We start from the raw sequence: 16982 nt of genomic DNA, 5'->3' as shown, positions 1-16982 counted from the left end.
ACATATGTCCCATTGATGGAAATAATAATAAAATATTCTATATATTTTAAATTTAATTAAAAAAATAATAATAAGAAGTTTAAAAAAATAATAAAATTTTAAGGGGTGGTCGGACCACCCCAGTTGGGCTTGGGGTGGCCCAGCCACCACCTGGGGTGTTTCGGCTATCCTAAATTTATTTATTTATTTTTTCAATCTTTATTTATAATTTTTATTAATTGTGTTGAAAATTTTTGAGTTAAGTTGAAATTTTTTGAGTTGAGTTGAATTGAGTTTAAAAAATTGCCAAACTTGAATTTAGAAAAAATTTGAGATTGAGTTGGAAAATCTTGCTTCCCAAACAAGGCCTTACTTTTCCACCGAAAGTGGGCTGGAAATTACTTATTATTACTTATTATCTGGAAATTACTTATTATTACTTATTATCTATCACATCAAAACGTGAACAACTGAATGAGTGATGGAAAAGTCGTGGAATAGAATTCAGAGAAATTATTTTATGGTCAACTCAAGACAATGGTTTTTTTTTTTTTTTTTTTTTAATCAAATAAGAGTAGAGAAAAAGGGTTACATGTGATCGAATAACAAAAAAGGAGTGGACAATCCAAAAAACAAAGCCCAAATGATTAATGTAGCAAGGATACATGGAAAAGTTCAAAATGACCAAGTACAGGGAATGATCCAAAATGACCAAACAGTAGCCAATGATTTCATCTATGGCCTCAGAAAAACCATAAACAAGCCGGACTTGTTCCTAGGCCACATAAGGCACTTCTAAAATTTATAAGGACTCGGTGAAGAGACTTATGCGATTAAGGCAACAATCACTGTTAAATGAAAGTTGCATGGATGACACTACATAAAACCGAGAAAAAGCCGCTGAAGGACAACCACTAGCATCAAAAAACTCCCCCACAACGTCAAACCAGATCAATACTGGGAGATAGTAACCCACAAAAAATAAGAAAAATAGCACAACCAAACAGAAAAAATACAAGATTTTAATAGCAAGATTACAACAAAACAACATAAATATTACAACACCACAACAAAACACAAAGCAATAGCTACAGTGGATGATGAGAGGCGGGTGGAGGAGATCGGGTGGCGATGATGGAGAGGAGCCCGGTGAACGGCGACAGTGGAGAGTAGCAGCAACCAGGCAAAAAAAGCCAAAAACCAAAAAACAAGGGAATAGAAAAACCAAAAACAAGAAACAGAGGAACAAAATACCACACAACACCAGCAGGGGCGGAGGTAGGCAGGCCGAAGGAAGATCAGAGAAGCCACGTGAGGAGGAGATGGTGGACGGATCTGAGGCGGATCTGTGGCGGATTTGTGGAAAGCTCGAACGATCTGTGGCGGAGGAGGGACGGCGAAGTCAGAGCAACAAAATGGGGCAGTGATGGCGGCGCTGAACAGAGATGGCAGAGGAGCAATGGAAAAGAAAGAGAGAAAAGAGAAAAACAAGAGAAAACTAGGAGGAGAGGAAGGAGAAACAGGGGTTGTTTCTTAAACAAGACCCTTGTCCCAAACATTATTCACTTCATTTCTCAAAAAAATTAAGATCAAAACATTCTCATTTTTATATTACATCATTTATTTTTTATATCACATCAATTATCTTTTATTACTGTTGAAAATAAGGTTGTATATTGAATCACGCAGAATAATGTACAAAAGGGTATATAGGCTAATAATACAGACGCTATATGTACACAACCAATGTCGAGCAACACTACATATAATCTAATAGCCCCTGTCAAGCTCAAGGTGGAGTGTGAGAGACCAACTCGAGTTTGGACACAAGATCTCAAAACCGCCCTAGAGGATGTGACTTTGTAAAGATATCCGTGAGCTGATCATGAGACGTGACAGAATGAAGCTACAGTGAGCCCTGAAGAAGATGATGACGGATAAAATGACAATCAATCTCAATATGTTTGATCCATTCATGAAGAACATCATTATGAGCAATCTGAATAGCACTCATATTGTCACAGTATACAGGAGTAGCAGAAGAAAGAGAGACACCCATATCCTGTAATAGCCATCGCAACCAAAGAAGCTCCGAGGTAGTGTCAGCTAGAGCATGATATTCTGCCTCGGTGCTAGATCAAGCAACAATAGTTTATTTCTTACTTCGCCAAGAGATAAGCGAAATGCCAAGTAGGAAACAGTAACCAGTGGTAGAGCGACGATCTGTCGGATCACTCGCCCAATCAGCATCAGTATAAGCATGCAGCTGAAGAGGAGACTGAGAGGAGAAATAGGGCCCATGAAATAATGTCCCCTTCAAGTACCGAAGGATGCGGAGGACAGCTGAGAAATGAGTGGAGCGAGGAAAGCCATAAACTGACTCACCTGATGGACAACATACGCGATATCAGGCCGAGTGACAGTAAGGTAGACAAGACTGCCAACTAAATGCCGATATAAGGTAAAATCACGAAGAGGCTCGCCATCATGAGGAGTGAGACGAGTATTAAGCTTAGTCGGTGTGTCAAAATCTTACTGCCTGTCAGATTGGCCCGGGAAAGCAGATCAGAGATATACTTGGCCTGTATCAAATAATAACCATCAGAAGAATATGAGATCTCAAGACCAAGAAAATAGCTGAGAGGGCCAAGATCTTTCATCTCAAAGTACTAACTGAGGAGCTATGTAAGTTCTTGAATGCCAGTGATAGCATCTCCAGTGATGATCATGTCATCAACATATAGTAGAAGAAGTATGGTACCCCGCTCTGTGCGGTGAATAAACAAGGTTGAATCATAAGAGCTGATAGAGTAGCCAAGGTTAGAGACAGTGGCGCTAAACTTAGCAACCCATGCTTGAGGAGTCTGCTTAAGTCCATATAGAGCTCGACAGAGACAACAAACCTTGTTTGTAGGATGAGGAAATCTAGGAGCTGGTTGCATATAGACTTCTTCACTTAAATCACCATTAAGAAAGGCATTTTTGACATCCATTTGATAGAGTGACCAATGTCAAGAGGCTACAACAGCCAACAGAGCACGCACAGAAGAGAGGCGAGCAACTAGAGCAAAAGTCTCCTCATAATCCACACTGTACTCTTAAGTAAAACCTCTGGCCACAAGTCGAGCCTTGTACCTATCAACAGTGCCATCGGAACAAGTCTTATTTGGTAAACCCACTTAAACCCAACCACAGACTTTCCAGGAGGCAAGTCAACCAGATCCCATGTATTGTTCTTGTGTAAAGCATCAAGTTCCTCTTTCATCGCAACTTACCAAAGAGGGTTAGTCGAGGTCTCATGAAAGGAGTGAGGTTCATGCAAGATAGCTAAGGCATGAAAGTAATGAAAATCCTGTAAATGGGATGAGAGAGATCATACTCAGGTGGATCGGCGAAGGTGAAGTGCTGGAGTGCAAACTGGATCCTCGGATGGAACAGAATTTGTCGACGCAGGCGGAGTAGCATCGAGAGCATCAAATGACTGTTGTTCGAGCAAGAAAGACTCTGGCAAGGCATTGCTGGTGGGAGTTAGAGAAAGAGGAATCTCAAGAAGGGTAGTAAAAGGAGGAAATGATGGCATGCTGAATTTGCAAACTTCGTGGAATAGTCAATGCTCCCAAAAAACTACATGACGGGAGATGCAAAGACGATGAGACACAGGATCATAATACCGATAATCCTTTTCTTTCACTCCATATCCAAGAAAACAACACAACCGAGAACGAGGCTCGAGTTTGGTGCGCTCATGAGGTTGGAGTAAAACAAAACAAGCAGAACCAAGAACATGAAAATGGTGATATGAGGGGACAGAGCCAAACAAACTCTCGTGAGGATTGCAATTATCAAGAATAGGAGTAGGCAACCTATTGATCGTGTAGACAGCCGTACATGAGAGTGGCTTCACCCCAAAATGAGGTAGGAACAGATGTGGAAAGAAGAAAAGCACGAAAAATGTCTAAAATGTGCCAAAGTATACGTTCAACTTGACCATTTTGTTGTGAGGTGCCTGGACACGACAAGTGAGGAACAGTGCAATAATGTTTGAGGATGGCTTGAAAATCATGTTGAGTATATTCTAAAGCATTATCAGAACGAAAAAGGCTTTGATGGGTTTTGAAAATTGGGTTTCAACCATTTTGGCAAATGTGTGATAAATGTCCAATAATTTAGAACGAGATTTCATTAAAAACACCCAAGTGTAACGAGAGAAATCATCAACAAAAATAACAAAATAACGTGAACCACTCATACTAGCAACAGGAGAAGGTCCCCAAACATCAGAATGAATCAAATCAAAAGAAGCAACAGCATGAGACTCACTATTATTGAATGGCAAAGCTGGTTGTTTCCCAAGTTGACATGAAGTACAGTCAAAAGAACTATTGGGCACTGAACCTAACAAACCCTTTGAAGCTAAAAGTTGTACCCGAGACGCAAATGCATGATCAAGACGTGAATGCCAAAGTGCAAGAGATGGTGGTGATGAAGAGGCAGGAGCAGAGACATTAGTGGTGGGGAGGTGTAAGGATGAGAGTTCGAACATGCACCCAATTCTACTCCCGGTCCCAAGGGTCTGGTTCGTACGAGGATCCTGCACTTGCACACCAGAAAAGTAAAAAACAAGTCTATATCTAAGTTCACATAGTTGGCCAACAAAACGAAGATTGAAAGACAATTCAGACACATGAAAAACTTTAGGAACAGAAAGGGAAGGTGTGTTGATAGTGCCTATATTTTGAATAGACATAGTAGAGTCATTAGCTGTGTGAATCAATGAGGAATGAGGTGAATGTGTAGATGTGGTAAATGAAGTAGGGTGAGGTGTCATGTGATTGCAACAAGCAGAGTCAAAGAGCCAAGAGGAAGGGGTACTTGGCAGGACTGAGAGGACAGAGGAAGATCCATTACCAAAATGAGATAGGATGACCTGGTTGACTATTGCCTCGAAGTCAACTATAGATAAGGTGATACTGGATCCTGATGACTGGCCAGAGGGAGCAACTGAAGAGGAGTAGCTGGAGACGAAACAGCTGGAAATGAACCACTCTCAGTATGGGCAACTACTACTGTAGGTGCATTAGATCTTCCCTTATGCCAACACTTATCAATAATGTGCCCTTGACGTCAACAATAGCGAAAGTAATTGTTATCACGAGACTTAAGAGAGAGTCGGGAAGTAATTGTTATCTTGTTTAATGACATCTAGAAGCTCAAATGAAAAAACTAACCCCAAATATGAAATCAGGACAAAAAAAATAGAATAGAAAGCACCTAGTCAACACTGGAAATCAGCAGAAAAGTCAACGGTCAACTTTGACAGAAGTCAACGACCAACGGTCAACGCAATACTGACGTGGTAGAGGTGCTGACATGGCACTAGGCAGACGTGTCAGAAGTGCTAACGTGGCAGAAGTGTTGACGTGGCACTAGAGATGATGTGGCTGAGTTGGTGACGTGGTGTTATGTTGTGCAAATATCTACCTAAATTAATAGGTAAATACTTATACGTTTTACCTGCAAGTGCACAAGGTCAACATACTAGTATATGGTGCAAGTACAAGATCATTCCCACGAGGATTGCTGAATTTTTGTTTAAAAATAAATTCCTTAGGTAAAACAAAGATTGATTGTCTAAGTGATGATAATAAAAGGTAGGGCTTTGATATCCACCACTAATTATATTTAGCTAATATAACATTATGCCAATGCTTTGATCATGTTATGCATATCTAATGTTTGTCAACCTAAGGACATGGCGTATACTCAGTAGGCTATAGATTTCCCTAAGCAACGAGTCAGATATGGCGTATACTCTAAATCTTTTCTTTTCTAAGTGATTTAGCATGATGTATATTAAGTTTTTCCTTAGGAAAGCATATATTCTATGGAAATCAACAAACACATGAGGCCTAGGGCATGGCATATACTCCCGGTTCCCCATGTTGATTAACCTAAGAATCGCGGTGTGGATTCTTTTGTTACTTTTATTAAACCCAGGACTCGACCATCCAAATTGATTTAACTAACTAGTTCATACCACATGCATATGTTGATCAGGCACACACATATGAGGAATTCATGCAAGTAGGTGTTAATTAAGTTAAATAGCACAACAAGATCATTACAAGGGCGCCAATATTGAAATATTAACTAAACATAACTAGGGCTTCAATCAAGCCCTACTAATTAAATTAGCTACACATAAAATTGATGTTAAACATCTTCATAAAGAAAAGAAAAGAAAGGAAAAGAATAAACCCGAGACTTGAATTTGAAGAGCTCCTATTTTTCTCCTTACAAAGTATATCTATTATAGAGGCTTAAGGGTCTATTTATAGGCTTTAGAAGTCCTTGACAAAGTAGTAAACCTAGGGATTTTGTAGGGTTTCAAAACCTATTACATTTGGGAGTTAGAAAACCCTAATATGGAAAGAAAGACATTCTAGCCGCCACTTGATGTGTCTCATGCACACGGGGGCGATCGATCGCAACCCATGTGCGCTAGATCGCAGGTCTGCGATCGATCCTTCTTCTGTCATGCGCTCAATCGCTCCTAGCCTGATTTGTGTTTGATCTTCTCGGGTACTGCGCTCGATCGCAGGTACCCTGTGATCGATCGCAGTGTCAGAAAGCTCATTTTTGCCATCTTCTCTTTTTTAGTCCAAATCATCTAGATTTACTTCATTTTTTTCTAAAAGCCTACAAAAGTATGAAAAATACAAAAAGGAATTAAAATGACCTAATTAATCAAAACCAAAGGATTAAAACATGCAAGTTAAGGGTTGAAAATATGAATATTTTAGCACTTATCATGATAGTGCTGACATGGCAAACTGGAGCGCCTAGCGCATATGGTGCACGCGCGAGAGTAGATAGTGGCGCTTGGCGCGTGAATCTCACGCGCAGATCTTTGAGTGGCATGTGAGGGCACGTGGCTTGCCGGAATTGGATTCTATCAGCGGTTATGGAGTCATCAGAAGGAGATCTATCGATTGGTGGGCCGAGAGAAGTGAATAGACCACTGTGGCGGCTTGTGGCAGAACAGCCGGGAGTTTGGGTGGCGCGTTTGGGAGCGTGAGAACTCCGATTGGACTGTGTGCAGCGTCTTTGGAACGGTCATCTTCCGATGTTTCGAACGGTATATGGATCTGCTGAAAACTTCGAGGAGAAGAGAGAGAACCAAAAAGGACAGAGCGAGAATTTGCCGTAGAACACTAGAGGCGTAGAAAAAAAAAAAAAAAAAGGATGCGGAAAAAATATATATATTTTAAAGGTGATTTAGAAGATGTGCCTTGATACCATATTGAGAATAAGGTTGTATATTGAATCACGCAGAATAATATACAGAAGGGGCCTATATGTATAGACTAATAATACAGACATTATATGTACACAACCAATGTGGGACAACACTACATATAATCTAACAATTACTATTAAAAAAAAAAAAAAAATCACTACAAAACAAAACTTTTCCACTTTTCAATACTACTTTTATATACTAATTATTACACTCATTTTTTTCCTCACCAAACATAAACAGTGACGTGGCAATGGATGTTGTTTGCCAAACACACACAATTAACACCTCCAAAAGATAAGAGATAAGATTACAAACAAATAACTATATGCTTAAGTTAATAAAAATAAGTAGAGTTTTGTGTATCAAATTGATGATGATGACAAATGTTTTGAAGCTAGTGACAAAAGAGCACCAAATGGTCCAATGTCAAAATCATACATTAAGAAATCATGACCCCAAGCCTAACCTTTCTTTCATATATTAGATTAAGAGTAATGCTATTTAGTGTATTGTTATATGAATGTTATACAACTGAGATGACATGGCAGTAAAAATTCTCTTTTTTTTTACAGGTACTGTTGATCCAATTGTTGATTTTTACTTCCACATCATCAAATTATATGGTAGTCATATAAGTAATAACATTATAGATTAAATGATCTTGGATATCTCATTTATGTTGCAATCTTTATTATTATTTAAAAAAAAAAAAAAAAAAAAAAAAAAAAAACATCTAAACTTGTGACAATTAGGTGGGAAAGAAAACCAAGAAATAAAGGCCCATGAAGCTATTCAAGTAGGTCTCCACAACACGCCAGTATCAACCTTAATTATATGATTCAAATCAATCTATTTTTGGCTATGATATCCCAAATCTTGGGATGGAAGGAAATTGGTAATCAACCAAGAATCCCATATAAGGGTGCAAATTGCAGCTATGATTCCTTGGTCAAATACAATTCAATTGAGTAAGCCTCAGGGGAGATAAGAAATACTTACTCGCATTCCATACGTTTTCTATTCCTTCAAAATCTACTCTTGACTTCAGCACCAAAGCTATTCCATATCGAAATATCTTTCATTAGTGTTCACCAACCTGAAAACTATATCAAAATTTTGGCAATGTCTATAGGAAACACTTATTTAGAGCCCTGTTTTGGATTGCATTTGAGAAATAGAGCTTTTAAGTTAAAAAGAGCTTTTGGGCAAAAACTTCATTTTTAAACTTTTGCCAAAAGTGTTTTTTTGGCCATTTTTAGGCTTTTTAAACCCTTAAAAACACTTTTAATTTTTTTTACCAAATAAGTAATCTTTTTTTTTTTTTTTTTTTTTTTCAAACGGACTTTTTGAATGTTAAAAGCACATTTAGCCCTTCAAACGCAATCATAAATTGGCCCTTAGTTCCTAGACAAAATCTGCTATGGTGACCACGCAATAAAAAAAACAACCATCCTAATGATGGTGGGGTTGACTACCTCATAAGGTGGACCCAAATGTATGAGCCCCCACTGATCCTAGTTCATGGAGGACCGAGAGGTCCCCCAGCATGAGAACCACGTAGAAGTCAACTATGAAGAAGAAAGAAGAAGACAATGGAGAGAAGGGCAAGAAATCAATATTGGATACGTTGTTGCAAAGTGCGAACTGCCATTTACTGACCGGCTAATAAATTTTTTGTTACCGAAAAGGTTTAAAGTCCCTCATGTGAAGTTGTATAATAGGTTGAAGGATCTAGCCAAGTACCTAGATCGAAACATATAGGGCTCATATAATCCTCTATGGGAACCAGGTGAAATGGCCTACTGAGCCTTCCCCCTAATTCTTGAGGGGTCGGCGAGGCAATGGTTTACAAGCCCTACTGCCTCTAATAACCATAGACCAAGACTCTTGTAAGATTTTTTTCTTTTAGCCGATGAAAGCTACAGATTTTTCTACACTTCAATAGGCACTTACACTTCAGTGTAAAAATAAGTGTAACCACAAAACACAATGGTTGTTTAAGAAAAATGCCCGTTGAAGACTCTGAATCCGATAATGAGTTGGAACTGCTTACCACAATTATTTTGGCACATATACTTTGCAATAGAGTGGGATAATCCATTTCGTATCATGGTTCTGTTCGAGAATGTACATTCACCGATTGTGATTCTTTGCAAGGCCACCAAAGGATTTTTCTCGATTATTTTGTTGATTTACCAGTATATCCTCCAAAAATATTTGAAGGAAGTTTCAGATGCATCGTCCTCTTTTCTTCATATTCTATCTGAGGTCAAAGATTACGATCCGTACTTTGTCCACACAAGAAATTATATTGGAACACTTTGTTGAGTGCCAAATATTGCAAATTTGGACCCCTTAATTTGCATTTTCTACCTTTAGCTTTATTATTTTCTTATGTTTTTGTTAGTTTTGGTGTTTTAGTGTTTTGCATATTGCTAAGGGAAAACTGTGGTCTTAATGTAGAAGATGCAAAGAAGTTGAAGAAAAGCATTTCTAGAGCTGGGATCGAGCGCAGCACACCGGCGCTCAAGCCCAGCAGCCTTACGCTTAAGCGCATATGTGCTAGAGCATGGCCACAACAGCGCACGAGCGCAGATACACCACTTAAGCGCTCAGCACCCGAGCACTACGCTGTAGAAGACGTGAAGCTTGCCCGAGTGTGATTGAGTGCACCTAGTGTCCGATCAAGCGTACTCGGCTGACCTGGCATCGCCGAAACCCTAGTTTTTTTAGTATAAATACCATATATTTTTTTATTGTAAACGTACCAAAGGGGCGCCGTTCAGACTGTATTTTTGAGTTTTACGTGTTTTGTAGCTCTGAATTTGATTTTCCTTTGTAAGTTTTTAGTTTTCATGATTTCAATACATTTTATTATGCTTTTTGTAATCATGAGAGGCTAAAACCTTCAACTAAGATTGAAGATGAAGCCTCACCATTGATTTACGTTCATACTTTCATATTGTTGTTCGTACAATTCCGTTATTTAATAAAGTTTGATGTTCTATTTTAATTCAATTATTTGAGTAAATTCTTATGATTGATTGTTTTGTTTATTATTTGTGCAAATTGGATATTTGATGTGTTTTATCCGACGGATACATCAAATCATTCAATTTAAATTTGATATTCATCATGACTCATAAATCAAACAGATATGTTGGATGATTTGATTTCAATTGGATATTCATTGTGATTTGTACAATGGATGGATTTGTTGAATGTTTCAATAGAGTATTTTTATAAAACATAGAACATGCATATATTTTATCGTTATTCGGATGTATGAACAAAACATTAGAGTGAAGTTTTAATTTGGTGAGGTGAATTCTAAAACCTTAGTCATTTATCATTTGATTTAATATCATCTTTCATTTAGTTTACCTTATTGCAAGAAAAATCACACAAAATTTGGAATTAGGTTAAAATATAATTAGTTTAGATAGAAATTAACTTTCACGACACAATTCCTTGTAGATTTGACCTCGCACTTACATAAACTATATTGCAAACGACTCGTGCACTTGCGAGTACTTTTAAAACTTGCAACACACTTTGTTTGTCTTCCTTTCAGAGGTGATTGTCGCATTTAGAATGTTCACTTATGGAATACGAGCCGACTATGTGGATGAGTATGTGTAGATTGGAGAAACCATTGCAATAGAATCTCTAGATAAATTTGTTAATGTGGTGTTTTCAATTTATTCTAACAATTACTTAAGTCTCCAAACATTGATGTTGTTGCTAGATTGCTAAAAGTTGGCCAGAGACGTGCTTTTCCATGAATGCTAGGCAATATTGATTGCATGCACTAGACATGGAAGAATTGTCCAGCTGTGTGAAAATGTATGTTTTATGGCCATTGACATCAACCAACAATGATTTTGGAAGTAGTGGCTTCACAAGATCTATGCATATGGCATGCGCTTTTTTGGATTATTTGGTTCTCACAATGACATCAATGTTCTAGAGTGGTCTTTTGTGTTTTTCGAGCTCGCGGAAGGTCGTGCTCCTCCAGCCAATTACTCAGTTAATGACCAAAATTATACAATCGGATACTATCTTGCTGATTGTATATATCCACAGAGGTCAACAAGAAAGGAAGTAGAACGTTCATATCCACAAGAAAAAAGACAAAACTATTTGTTGCAACCCAAGAGAGTCTTCAAGAATGGAAGTGAAACAATAATTTGGAGTGCTTTCAAGCACAATTCACTATTGTTCATGGACCTACACGTAGTTGAAGTCATGAAACGCTTATTTACATTATGAAAGCATTCATAATAATGCATAATATGATTATTGAAGACGGACGAAATACTAATAATGCTAATGACTTTGAATATGAACAAATCGATGAAACTCCCTATGTACAAATTTCTCACTAGCGTGCCTTTAAATTTTTGGAGTTCATTCAAAGGGATATGAGCATTAGAGACACTCAAACTCATTCAATCTGACCTTATCGAGAACTTGTGGCAATTGCATGGTCAATCTTAAGAATTATTTGCCTTATTGTATGTTTTAGGATTTTTTTTTTTTTTTTTTTTGGAGATATTTCCATCTGGTTTCCATTGTTTGTTGCTTTCGTGAATTGCATTAATGTATGCTGAATGGGTGTTCTTTTGTTGCTTTGTTATTTATATTAATTTCAATAAATTTTCAATTAGTGCAACACTCATATGGTATACGAAAAGAATGAGAAATCTACTGTAGGTGACTCCGTTAATGTGGAATTTCAATATTTTCCCTTTGATTGAGTGTTGGAAATAATATATATAACCAAGAATGACAAATAATATTTAAAAGCAAGTAGAAAAGATAATAAAGAATCTATTGGAGAGAGTATAGAAAAAGCAGTATCTAAAGTAAATAGTTGTATTTTTTGAGTAGCTATTTTGACAACAATTGCTAGATATGCTCTAAAAACTTCAACTTTTATAAGATATACATGTGTGTTAGGTGGTATTGTTCTCCATAATTTAATTAAAAATTTGATTTCCTGTAAGTATCTTTCCATCTCAAGTGAGTTCTCCAGAGCATGTTCTAGATCTAAACAAACAATATTTTATGTATGCCTCATGTCTTTCAGCTCAGTCGAATCCATAGAAAGACCTAAGGCTAGTGTACCTAAGGAATTCCTAGAAATAAGTTTTATAGTTAGGGTGAAAGGCTCACTACAAGAATATATTTTTTTGGTCACGGACCGTTAGTAACGTGTATATGGTGTTAACACGTTACTAAAGTATAGTAACGTGTCTATGGTAACGTGTTTGACGGGTTAAAAAATTGATCGTAACTATTTCAACTTTAGTTACGTGTCAATTATGGCACGTTACCAAATGGTAACGTGTTAATAATTGACACGTTACAAAGGGGTTGTAACGTATCAATTATGACACGTTACCAAATGGTAATTGACATTTTACAATTTGGTAATGTGTCAATAGCTGACACGTTACAAAACTTGGTAAGAAAATTTTTTTTTCTCATTTTCTCCGGTCGTGATACTAGAATTTTCTCCGGTCGGCACCTGATATACAAGTTACAATATATAATCCAACTAATCCAAAATCCAATAATCCAATAATCTATATATAAATAATCTATCAATCCAACATTAATCTAAATATAGTATCACAAATAATCCAACTACCACAAATAATCCAACTCTAAATATATACACATCAACGTAGGAAATAGTAAAACACAATACAACTTACATTATACACGAATACAAAAAACTTAAGCCTTAACTTATATACAAAAAACTATCAAACAAACACTACTCCGACGAAATCCGAGTGAACATCATCATGATCATTATCTCCCGACTTCTCCGCATTAACTGCAAATGATAAAACAGACAATCAATCAGCAAATTGACACTTGCCGTAGAATCATATCAAGTCCTAAGAGATGAGTGACGTCCAAGTAAATGAGAATAAAATTGAATGATTGTCACATAAACAACCTCAACATATATATTTGCACGACCTACGCACAAACACATATACATCTACATATACATTAATTCAATGAAGCGGCTTCAACAAATATGGTAAGATTAAATATGCAAAGCTCCAACCACAACCAAACCAACCAAGAACAACAAAGTAGATTATTTTTCAGTTTATATACATATAAGCTACCCGATTATATATATACTCACGGGGTTGCTGAATGACGGGTATAATGTCTTGACAAACGAGACCACTATCTAGCCGGCGTCTAGTGTTGGATTTCATTGTGATCGTCGTCCTCGGCTTCTGCTCTTACGTCATCTACACATATTACGTAGCAATTGTGTTAGATACGAACAAAGTTTATTTACCAAACAAAATTACTAGCCATTAAAATGATCGTCATCTCGTAAGATAATCGTGTTACTAAAATATAAACAATAAGAATATATTGTTACCTGATTGGCTATCAACTGAGAATCTCACAAGCACTGGGGCTAGGGACTCCGCATCTTGCAGAGTCCTAATAGTTGTCACCTCCGGCTCGGAGCTCATAAGTCTCAACCCTTCAAGGCTGCGAAACCGGGCCTCATACATTGCCATCTGCTCAGCCATCTGCTGAGTCACCTGCCCGGTCACCGCCGCAGTAATCTCTTCCCTTTGCTGCGCTAGCCTCGCATCCATTTGCTCCTTGTGCTTCTCCCTCTCAACTTCAATGACTCTTTCAAGTTCAACACGGGAGACCATCGTCCCGCCAGGGTTCTACGATCGTGCTTGGGACGGAGTATAGTATGAGTGGATGGTGCCGCATGCAGGCAAAATATTTTTACTGACCCCTCGAACACGACCCGCATACTCAGGCTTATTGCCATGCGCCTGGGCATAAGCGTCATTTGGTGTCCACCTAATCGTCCCCTGGGGCCCATCTACCAGTTCCGCAGGGTCAGTTTTCAATAACTCCTCCATCCATGCCTATACATGATCATTGTCATATATATAATTGTTAAGACTCAATAAGTTAATACATAAATAAAAATTCATGACAAGGTGTAAGGCACTTACAATTCTCTTTGCGATCACCGGATTTGGGTAGCTACCATCTTTCTTTCTAGGGGTCTTGATGTAATTCTTCGCTCGCGTAGGAGCCTTACCCGAAGTAATTACCCGCAATAAGTTCAAACCATCAAGGAAACATTCGTATATATACTACGCAATATATGGCACCTAGATATAGTTATGGTAAATTAGAGTAGTAAGTCTTCATGTGCCACCCTTGCGTAGCTCTTCGAGCCGATGTAGTGTGGTGTTTGATTCCTTGCTCGTATGTCTTTCATGTGCACACAATAATCCTACAAACACAACATGTAGACGTTATTAATAGCTAAACCATCGAACAATGGTGTATTAATGAAACACAAATAGTTTGAAGTGACCTACTTGATAAGCGGGATCACACCATTTCACCAACAATTTTTCCACGTCTGCGGGGTTGTACTTTGAAATTGTCTGGCCCATCCTCGCTACCACTATCGCATCAATATCGCCGCTCTGAATCATGAGCTTTTTCCTTAACTTGTGCCTCAAAAGCTTCAGCTTCTTGCCCATGTCTCTGAACGCAACTTTTTTTATTTCCGTCATATCTGACCCAGGCATGATGTAGAAGTGATTCTGCATTAGTAAAAACTAGGGTATTAAAGCATTGGTTGTTTTAAAAACAATTTAATATAAAAATGCTATATATTATAAATTAAGAACATCTAATCTACACTTACCATCAATGACTCAAATAAATCCTCCTTCCTATTTTCTGGTACCTCCTTCCAGTCGTCGGATAGCCTGATAAATGACTCGCTCATGCAAGTCTTGCCCATCATCCGTCTAAATTTTGAGCCGCTTAGTCCTATAGGCTGCCACGCGTCATTATCCTCCATGACGATCCTTTTCCCATTGGGAATGTCCCACAACTTATGCGAGTCATTTACGGTCAACACTTCAAAGTTATTCTGGCTATCTGCAATGATGAAGTATTAACACACAAATGGTAAAACAAATATTATTTGAATTTATGTACTAATTAACTACATGTACCATCATGCATAAATATGTACATATTTATGGTTTAGAATAGCATACATACATACCTATCGTGCGAACCTGGTCGATAGCCAATACTGGCCAAGTAGGGTCATTGTGCTACTGATTGTGCACGTCACCTGTCTCATCATCCATGTCATCGAGGGCCTGTGTCTCACTATCATCCACACGTGCACTACTGTGTGGTGGCCGATCGAAATAGCCATGCGGCAATATACCCAACTGGGTCAATGTGGGTGGCGAGGATGGCATACGTGGGGATTCGTCCGAGTCGCGAGGAGTAGGCTCACATCGATACCCTAGCTGGGTAAGGCATGTCGGACGGGATGGGTCAAGGAAATCCGGGCCAAAATCAATCGAAGAGTCGGGAATGTCGAAAACATAATCGTGTCTTGCAGATGTATGCCCTTCCACATGTTGTGAAAGTATGGGTCGATACCCTGATTACTGCCTAAGAAGCATAGCAGCTTCCTACGACTCACTGTAAGTAAGGGCATGATGCGATCTCGACCCACAAGATTGTGTCCTCCATCCTCTTGTCTTCTCCCGAGTACTCATATCTACCTACGAAATACAACACGTACCCAATTAGTTATGTGTATAGTGTAAGAAATATTCACCGCTTATATGAAGAAAAATTAACAATCAATGTACAAATTAATAACAACAAACCAATCAATGTACAATATTTAATTTATATGGAATGACATACACTTCGATTGGTGCGAAGCCGGGTCGGACTTATTGGATGTCATTATGCGGATCGTTTAGGTGATTATTGTTTAAAATGAGTGGCTCACTTTCGTGATAGTTGGCATGATCATCATGAGGCGCTTGACTCTGACCAACGTCGTATACGTTTCTACATTTAATCCTCACCGCGCAAGCCCAATCTGGGTTCCTTTCATCTTCGACGTAAAAAACTTGGTCCACTTGGGAAACTAGTACATAATGCTCATCACTAATCAACTTCCCCCTATAGACAAGGATTTTGAAGTTGACAAGCGTTAGGCCATACTCATCCACCTTGTATCCCATGTCCCTTGTGTTGTCCGCCCAATTACACTCGAACATAACATACTTTGTCCTGTCGTAATACTCTACCTCAAGTATTTGAGTTATCTTCCCGTAGTATGTTTCGCCATCAACAGTCGGCACTCACACGCCACTATTCTGAGACCTCTTTCCCTCATCATGTGCGACAGTGCGAAAGAACATGCCATTGACCACATATCTGTTATATTGGACTGTTGAGACCATCAGCCCTCTATAATGCATTACTAGTTTGTCACCCATATCCTTCCTGTGTTGATCGTCCGAACTATCTATCTGCGAGTCATATACAATGGTGAAATGTAGTTAGTACGATGAGGAAACATTTTGAAATTTACAAGGTGTGCATAACATTAGTCTTACGTTGTCACAGTACCAATTGCAAAATTGCTCAAAATGTTGGGTTTCCAACTGATCGTCCGTCATTCGCCCCCTATTTGCAGTTTGCCTTATCGAATCTTTGTGCATCCTACATAATGTAATAAAATCAATTAATTACAATTCACAATTAACGGTGTTGCAGGATATGAACATGCATATCTTGATTACACAATACTCACATCCGCAACTGGAGGAACTCATCTGAGTTA

At 38.3% G+C, this 16982-nt stretch overlaps 1 pseudogene; it reads left to right on the top strand.

The window, feature by feature from the left end:
* The first annotated feature begins 10876 nt into the window (after positions 1-10876).
* On the top strand, positions 10877-11670 carry LOC148584487 (uncharacterized; annotated as a pseudogene).
* Positions 11671-16982: the final 5312 nt, after the last annotated feature.

The sequence above is a fragment of the Corylus avellana genome, chromosome 7, assembly GCF_965113065.1.
Source record: "Corylus avellana chromosome 7, dhCorAvel1.hap1.2, whole genome shotgun sequence".
Classification (NCBI taxonomy): domain Eukaryota; kingdom Viridiplantae; phylum Streptophyta; class Magnoliopsida; order Fagales; family Betulaceae; genus Corylus; species Corylus avellana.
The sequence above is the reverse complement of the archived record's forward strand: the minus strand, read 5'-3'. Positions and strand labels throughout refer to the sequence as shown.